The following is an 8,032-nucleotide window of genomic DNA, read 5'->3' on the forward strand; positions in this document are numbered from 1 at the left end:
GGACCATAACCCAAGTATATTACCGCCTTTCGCCCCAAAAAGAAGCTTTCTAATCAGAGAACACAAGAACAAATTCTAGTTTGTTTGTGTTTGGTTTTCGAGACAGGGATTCTCTATGTAGCTTGGCTGTCCTGGAAGTCTCTTGTAGTTCTTTGGATCCTGAAGGCATGATGTCACCTGCAGGTGAGTTCCAAGCCAGACTACAAGTCATGCTCGATCTTCTACCAGAGCATGTGAAACCTCAGCCAAGCAATGTGGGCATATTCCACCTTGTCAGCAATTGCCCTGGTATTCCCCAAGACTATACATGCCTGGTACTGCAGTTGCTCCTCCCATGACCAAGATGGTGGCCGGACTTTGTGCAGCTAAACAAGGGAGGGCTGAAAAATCTAAGAAACATGGCCAGCTCAGGTGTCCCAGATTCAATAACAACAGCAATAAAAATGAAGACTAGAAGGTTCCAGGTCAAGATAAGACAGTGTGGTAACTGGGCAACTCGGAAAAGTTAGTTACTGGCTGACCTTGGTGAAAATGGCTGAAGGTCAGACCCTGGCTAGGTAGTCACAGCCGCCCTTAGTAAGTGAGAGGATGCCCTAAACCTTGCAGAAAAGGCTTCCTGCCCCCTTCCCTTTCAAGGAACTAGTTCCTCACTGCTAACAGCCTTTATTTCTATTTGATCATGCCATCCAGTGGCTGGGAGTGGTCATGAACGCATTCCCATTGGGCAATTAAAGCCACAACTTTCACTTCACAAGTATAACCTTTTAAGCTTCATGTGGGGGCTTCATAGTCAGTTAACAAAGTTGGTTTTATTGTAGTGGCATTTTCAAAAGAAAAGACGCCCACAGTGACTTTTTCTCATTTATACTGAAAAGGGATATAGGCATTTTTTTTTTTCTGCTACTGACTCACACTTGCCAAACTATTCATTCTTTAGGAAAGAGTATTGGAATCAACAGTCAAAACCATTATAATGCCGAAGGCTTCCAGGCTCCAAAAGGAAAGCCGATAACTACGGGAAAGCTTCCAAATCAGTAACTGGTTCACTCAAGAGACTCAGTTTCCAGACGTGACCAAAAGGACACCTAGTTTGTAGTGCGGTAGAACTATTCCTTTCTTAGTGGCTTGATAAGAATCGTCTTAAACTGCAATTCTCCAAGAGCATTTCTACACAGTGCTAAAACTACTGTGATGCACTAAAGACCACCACCTTCCTCTGCTACTTGTGAGATTCTCACCCATGTGGCAGTGCGACAAGCAGGAGACAGATGTAGAGTTCAAGGTCGTCCTTCGCTGTATGACAAGTTCAAGGCCAGCCTGAGCTACCTGAGATACTACCTCAAACAAGCAAACAATACCAAAAGTTCTTACTAAATACAACTTTACTTCTGCTTACTGTTCAAAGAAACAGTCTTGGTGCGCCTCATGTAAAAACGTCACCATTGTCCGCCTTGAAAAGACAAATCTGTCTACAGAGGGAATTTCAAAACAGATTTGTCTCATAGATTAAAGGACTAATTTGTAAGGAGACAGTAATTACAGTTTCTGGGTGAGTCTGTTTCACTTTTTAAAGAAACATTTTACTAAAGACCCCATGCCTCCTTTATCTATCTGATGCCATATTCCTTACCTACTGTAAAAATGCAATATTAGCTGGTTCTTGACAAACAGCATTAAAGGCTCTCAAAATGAGCAAGAGGAAACACACACATACACACACACACACACACTATCCCTAGCATGCTTTTATCCTGTGAGTCAAAAAAAAAAAAAAAAGTCTGAATGTTTCCAGGAACTTGCTTCCTAGGGAAAAAAAAGCGCACTTCTACAATATTGCAAATTTGCATCCTGTTTACAGAAAATGCAAGTAAAGCTAACATTTTGACACTGAGTTCCTTATTTATCAAGTAACACTGTACTACATGGATAAATAAGAGATGAAAAGACATGAATCTACTTTTTAAATTAAGTACAATGGGTTTCTAAGCCCAAGTGAAAACTACTTAAACACTAAAATAACTAATTGCCAACAAAGGCAAAATGAACTAAAAGAATAACTAGAGGCGAGGTGGGGAAAATCACTGTCTGGAAATAAGAACAAAGGGGTTCTTGTCCCTGCTCAGCCATCAATTTACTACATGACCTTGCCTAATTAGTGAGCCTCTTGGGTCTCCACTTCCTTGCTTTATCATTAGTTTTAGGACCCCCTGGAACCACAGGCCGGGATTCAGCAAGTACAGCAGTGTCTGACGCCCTGACTCCCCTTCACGTCACCCAAAAGAGCCACACTAAGCTTTAAATATCTGAGTCTGGGTTTCCATCAAAAGCAATTTACAAAATGTCAGCTGACCCATCTCCAGAGGAGAACTAAAGCCAGTAGCACCCACAGTTTCACGTTTCACCCCGACAACAGCAGCTGGTAGGAGAGCACTTAACAGTCTGGTGGAAAATGATACCTCTTTACAGATGGAGAAAATAAGAGTGATTTTCACAGTCTCAGATATGCACTGCCCCACCCCCACCCTAGTCATATGCTGACCTTGTTGAGACAGTGGCTCAGAGAGAGCTGCCTTAGGAGACAAATTCAGACAGGCCCTCTTGAGTGATGCCCTGGACCAGACAGCCCCTCCCTCTCATCAATGCTCACAAGCCAAAGCCAGCAAAGATTTTCGGTGAGTGGGAGGGCAGACGCCTTGGCAAGGGAGGTACATCACAGGACAGCAGCCAGGCACGAACACCTGCTTCCATTCTGGAAAGAGTCAATAAATGGAAACCTACGGCTGAGGCCAGTTTCATTAAGCCATAATTTTCACTTATTTGTAGCTTGTTTAAAACTACAGAATAAAGTACCATTAGATTGGCAGTGTTAATTCAGTAATTTGCATATCAACTGCAAATTTAATTGACTCCATTATACTCAACAAGCATTTTAAAACTTATCTCATAGATGAAGAAATTTAGGGATTTGCCCATTGGTAAATTGTTACCAACTGCCAAAGTCTTCTTTCAAAGCAAGCCTTGCCTGACTTCCCACCTTCAATGTTGCTGGGTGTAATGACAAGCCAGGACAGTCATGGTGACTGAGCAATGAGAAGCCAGTCTAGGCTATAGGGAGACCCTGTTTCAAAAACAAAGACAAAGGTGGCACTTCTTAAGCCAATTTTCAGTCCCTAGTATTTTGTGTGATTTAACAAATAGTTTCAGAAACTGAAACCTGCCCAGCCTCCAGGAGGCACTTCGTTTGTCCCCCGAAAGCCTAGGCACAGTGGGTCCCCACTCAACGCTGGTGAGATCTTCGTGTTCTTGGTTTGCTTGGGTCCCCAGTTACTCTCATTTCTTCGGCTTCAGTCTTACTCATCATCTTCAATGGAAAACACACAGGAATCTCCTGCCCCTGGCTTCCCCATCTGCAGCCAGCCACTCCTTCACTTCCCTCTCCCACTAACAGAAAGTGCCACAGAGCATGCTGAGAGTCCTTCCAGAATGTCTAGCACATGATGAACGATTTGTAAGTATTCAGTTAATGGATCCATGGCAGATGGGTAGACTACTAAACTCTTTCAGCGCACCTTATAATGTATAGACATTTATAAACATGAGTCTCAAACTATAAATTCAACAGTGATTTTGGTTTTCTCTCTCTGAAATGTGGCTCTGGCTCATCTCTCTTAATTTCAGAAGCTTGCCTGGAGGCGCACAAGTAGTAAGTGGTACCCTTTCAATTTCATAATGGCCCACAAGCCCACTTAGCTTTGCACATTTTCTTGGTAGCTATGAGGAGAGGCATGCATGGCTGTGCCTTCTAGAGTGGAACTGAGGTGTTGCCACACTTCGCTTTTCTGTGATTCTAATGCTTCAGGAAATCCACTAGTGAGAGGTTAGATAAAGGAGACCTTCCTCAAGCAGTTATTAGCCATGGGACCAGTACTGCACAGAACTTCACAGGAGCCCAATGAAGAATTTATATCCTCATGTCTTGTACACACAAACACACAGATATACACACTCACCACACTTCTCAGAGAGAGAACAGGTGATGGATCAGAATTCACTTCTAACCTTAATTCTCTGTCCTGTAAGGACAAAAAAATAAGATAAACAGTACGGGACAGACTGAATTTAAAGTCAGAAGACAAAGTTCCAGCCGGGCGGTGGTGGCGCATGCCTTTAATCCCAGCACTCAGGAGGCAGAGGCAGGCGGATCTCTGTGAGTTCGAGACCAGCCTGGTCTACAAGAGCTAGTTCCAGGACAGGCTCCAAAACCACAGAGAAACCCTGTCTCGAAAAAACCAAAAAAAATGTAAAAAAAAAAAAAAAGACAAAGTTCCAGCCCCAACCCACCACCTCCTTTGACCCTAGAGCACATACACGTAACTAAGGCTAAGGCAATCTATTTCAAAGACAGGAGAAGGCACCATGGCAAGCTGTCCTCTATTTATCAAAAGAACAGCATGCCGGGTGCACATTCTGCTTTCCCTAGAAATACAAACTCAAAAGAACCCTTTGATAGATGATGAGGGCCACACCAGAGTAGGACTTCCAGACCAGTGCTGAAGGCTCCAGCTTCCTTAATCTCTAAGGGTATGTTTAATTTGTATGTATGTGGATTTAGAGACCTGTTCCAACATATATACCTGGTTACAGTGGGAATTCAGGCCTCCCTCAGCTCGGATGGAACTTCTCTCCCACCTCCTCTCCCTCTTTTTTTTTTTTTTTTCTGGTAAGAGCTCTCAAGACATCCGCCCACCTTCAACAGGTTCGACCACACAGCATCACACTTCATCACTGGCACAGGGGAGGCCAAGTCAGTGAGCGGAGCCGAGTGGAAGTTCTTATATATTAGGCACTCTCTTTAACCCCAACTGCTGATGGAAGGAGACAGATATCAAAGTCGACTTCCCTAGCCTTAAACGGAGGATTTAAGTGAGGTGTTTCCGCTTCAGAGAGAGAGGTCTGGTGACAAACACCAACCCTCACAGGCGAGTCAGGACCTTAATTTTATTGCTGGGGGGCGGGAGGGTTAGTAAGTAGTAGCATTAAGTACAGCCCCTCAGGGCACTCACAGTGAGAGCCCGGTTCTTTGCCAGGACCTGCGGGGAAGTGTTGGGGGGTGGGGTCCTGTGCTAAAACTGGTTCCCAGCTTTAAAGATGCCCAGATTCTGAAGCCTCGCTTTCCCACAAGGATCCGGGTCACACTAACGCGGGGGACTAGGAGACAAAGCTCCCCCACAAACTTTACAGAAGCGCGCGCGCGCTCGCGGACGCCAAGACTCCACAATGCACATTCCACCAATCTTTCACTGCAGTCCGCATCCCCCACGCAGCCTTTCCAGAAAGTTTAGTGCTGTTCACACCGACTTTAAAACAGCCATTGTTACCCTCTCCGGGAACTCAAAGTGAGCGAAAAAGGGATCACGCTCCGATTTCCAAGGACGCTTTTTCGTGGAAGAAGGTTGAGTCTCCCGGTGCGTGCGGACAACCCCGGTGGGGAGGCGCCGGCGAAGGAGGACGCTGGGACCCACGGGGACGTTGTGCTTCTCCGCAAAAAAAAAAAAAAACTCCAGCGCAGGGACGGCCAGGCCTCCAGTATGCCAAGGTGCGCTAGCGGGGTCCGCGCCCTCCCGGCCCCGGGGACCGCCAAGGAGGCGGGGCTGGGGACCTGCGACCGGCGAAACCTTACCTTCCCCTCCCCCTCCAGGCGTCGGTCTACTCAGGTGTCTACGCGGTAGCCCGAGGAGCAGGAAAGGAGCTCCCGGTGTCCCCGCGTGCGGATCTCCTCTCCATGGCCAGGAACCCGGGACCCGCCGCCTTTTTGAAGCCAGCGGCAGCCGCAGCCTCCGCCGAAGGAGAAGCAGTGGCGACCGGGGAGTAACGCTCCTCCCTCCGCCTCCGCGGCCACCTCCTCCAGCCAGCCCGGCTTGGCGCTCTGGGATCCTTCCCTCCCGGAGGAAGAGGAGGGGAATCGCCGTCCAGCCGGCGCGAGCCCGTGCGGCCCTGAGACAATAGCGACAGGGCGCGTTCCCGAGCCGCGCAGGTCCCCGGTCGGCGGGCGAAGCGGCTCGCTAGGGTCCCCCTCGGCCGCCACCGGCCACACAAGCGCCGGCTCCGCTGGGCCGAGAGTGCTGCGGATTGGGCAGGGGGCCGGGAGTTTAGGGAGGCGGGCGTAGAGGCGGGACCTAAGGTGGGTGGGCGGGGCTTTGTGGGCGGGATGGAACCTGCGGAGGCTCCTCCCACCTCAAGCAACGCACGAAGGCTCAGCGCCTCCCGCTGCCTCCAGCGGGAAGAGCTCCTGCTGGTACTGCCGGCGGCCAGGGCTACCAAGCAGCGCCCTGGGCTTGGCTGCAGACGACTACCTGGGCGTTCGCGGAAACCGGCTGGGCTGAACCTGAGTCTGCGCTCCTCAGTAACCTTAGCTGTGCCTGAATCGGTTCCCCGTCGTCTCCTGCTGACCTGAATCTGAGGCCTCATCACCTGCAGAAATCTGACCACGCTACTTGGCAGCCATTACCTCCAGGGTTAAGCCGAATCCTCTGCCCTCATCACCCCTAGCTGAGTCTAATACTGCTTCTCTATCACCTCTTGACATGGCCGATGTGAGCCTACAGCCCCATCACTGGAAACTGAACCTGCATTTTCTCCGGTCTGGCCACGCTGCTGAACCCCCATTACCAACAGCCTCCCAGCCCCCAGGGTCGATCTCTATTCTCTTCACCCAATACCTCAGGCATGATCTTTGATCGCTCCCGAATAGAGCTGACTCGGCACCGCATTATTCCCCAGGAATACCCCGCAAATTCCCCCACAGCCCAAACTTTCTGTGCCTCAAGTCACCGCACCTCGACTGCCCCCACCTGGCCAGCAAGGATCTGGGTTCGTAGCCCTCCCCGCAGAGGCAGCGTGCTCTTGACTTCAGACAGTTCAGTAGAGAGACTGGAGCAATCTCAGCATTTCGCGAAAGGGCCAGAATAAATATACCTAGGTCTGGCCACGCCTTCTACTCGCGCTGTTCTGGAGTGGCTGAAACTTGCAGGGGGCGGGGATGAAACACTGAAAGCCACTCCTCAGCCCACCCTGCCACAAAATACACTGGCCTGGTTGGTGGCTTAGGTAGCCCTAACTTCACCTGGTCCCCTGGAGGAAGTTACTCTTGCAGAGGAAAAACCTTGCCTGCAGCAAAGGGCGCGACCAGGCTTGATCTGTTTAGACCCACGAGGTCCAGAGCTAATGACAGCTGCAAAATTGCCAAATCGGGACAGTCATCATCCTCTATTTGATTCAAGATTGCCAAATCGGGACAGTCATCATCCTCTATTTGACTCAGAGCTGGAAGTGTTCCCCCTGGGGAACTGTTTCAATGAATACTGTAAGACAGGATTGCTCATTTTTCAGTCTTGCTTTCTTTGTTTGCTTTCTCCACCCTTCTAGTAAAAATTCAACCTTGTAACCATGACACACTAGCAGGCAGGAAGGGGAATACCCTGTTTCCAAGGTTTGGTTCAGGACTTTGTAGAACTGAATCAGTGTTTCCAGACTGGGGCCGATAAGAATCTCCTGCGATCATGGGAAACTTGGATTCCCCCACCAAAGCTCTATGGACAGAGTCAAAGGAGTTTGCAAAATGCAAATTTTGGAACCACTTCTAGAACACATCCACAATTAACTAAAAACCTTGGGAAAATGCAGCTTTCCAAGGAGCAGCTCCACCTACTTCTGAGACATTGCAGAATTCTTACCCATCTGCTATCTCCAGCCCCAGTCCCTTCTGGGGAGAGAAAAAGGACGACTTAAAATAATTGCACATATGATTTTCTTTGCACAAACTGCAAAGGAAGAACATTTTCAGTGGCCTCAAAGTGAGACATTCAGAATTTGGGAGCCCCTGGAGGGAGGGGGCTGCTGAGATATGACTCAGTGGTTAAAAGCACTTTCTTCACGTCCAGAGGACCCAGGTTTGATTCCAACAACCTACAGGCCAGCTCATAACTGTCTCTAACTCCAGTTCCAGGGGATCCAATGCCCTCTCCTGGCCTCA

At 48.8% G+C, this 8,032-nt stretch overlaps 1 protein-coding gene across 2 annotated transcripts in view; it reads right to left on the reverse strand.

Moving 5' to 3' along the window:
• Cemip2 (cell migration inducing hyaluronidase 2) overlaps positions 1–5,815 on the reverse strand; it is an 82,884-nt gene extending 77,069 nt beyond the window's left edge. For both annotated transcript variants that reach the window (XR_009057584.1, XM_057778601.1), the window contains exon 1: positions 5,681–5,815. The gene's annotated coding sequence lies outside the window, so the exon portion shown is untranslated. The remainder of the gene's footprint in view (positions 1–5,680) is intronic.
• Positions 5,816–8,032: the final 2,217 nt, after the last annotated feature.

This window comes from Chionomys nivalis, chromosome 8 (assembly GCF_950005125.1).
Source record: "Chionomys nivalis chromosome 8, mChiNiv1.1, whole genome shotgun sequence".
NCBI classification, from domain to species: Eukaryota; Metazoa; Chordata; class Mammalia; order Rodentia; family Cricetidae; genus Chionomys; species Chionomys nivalis.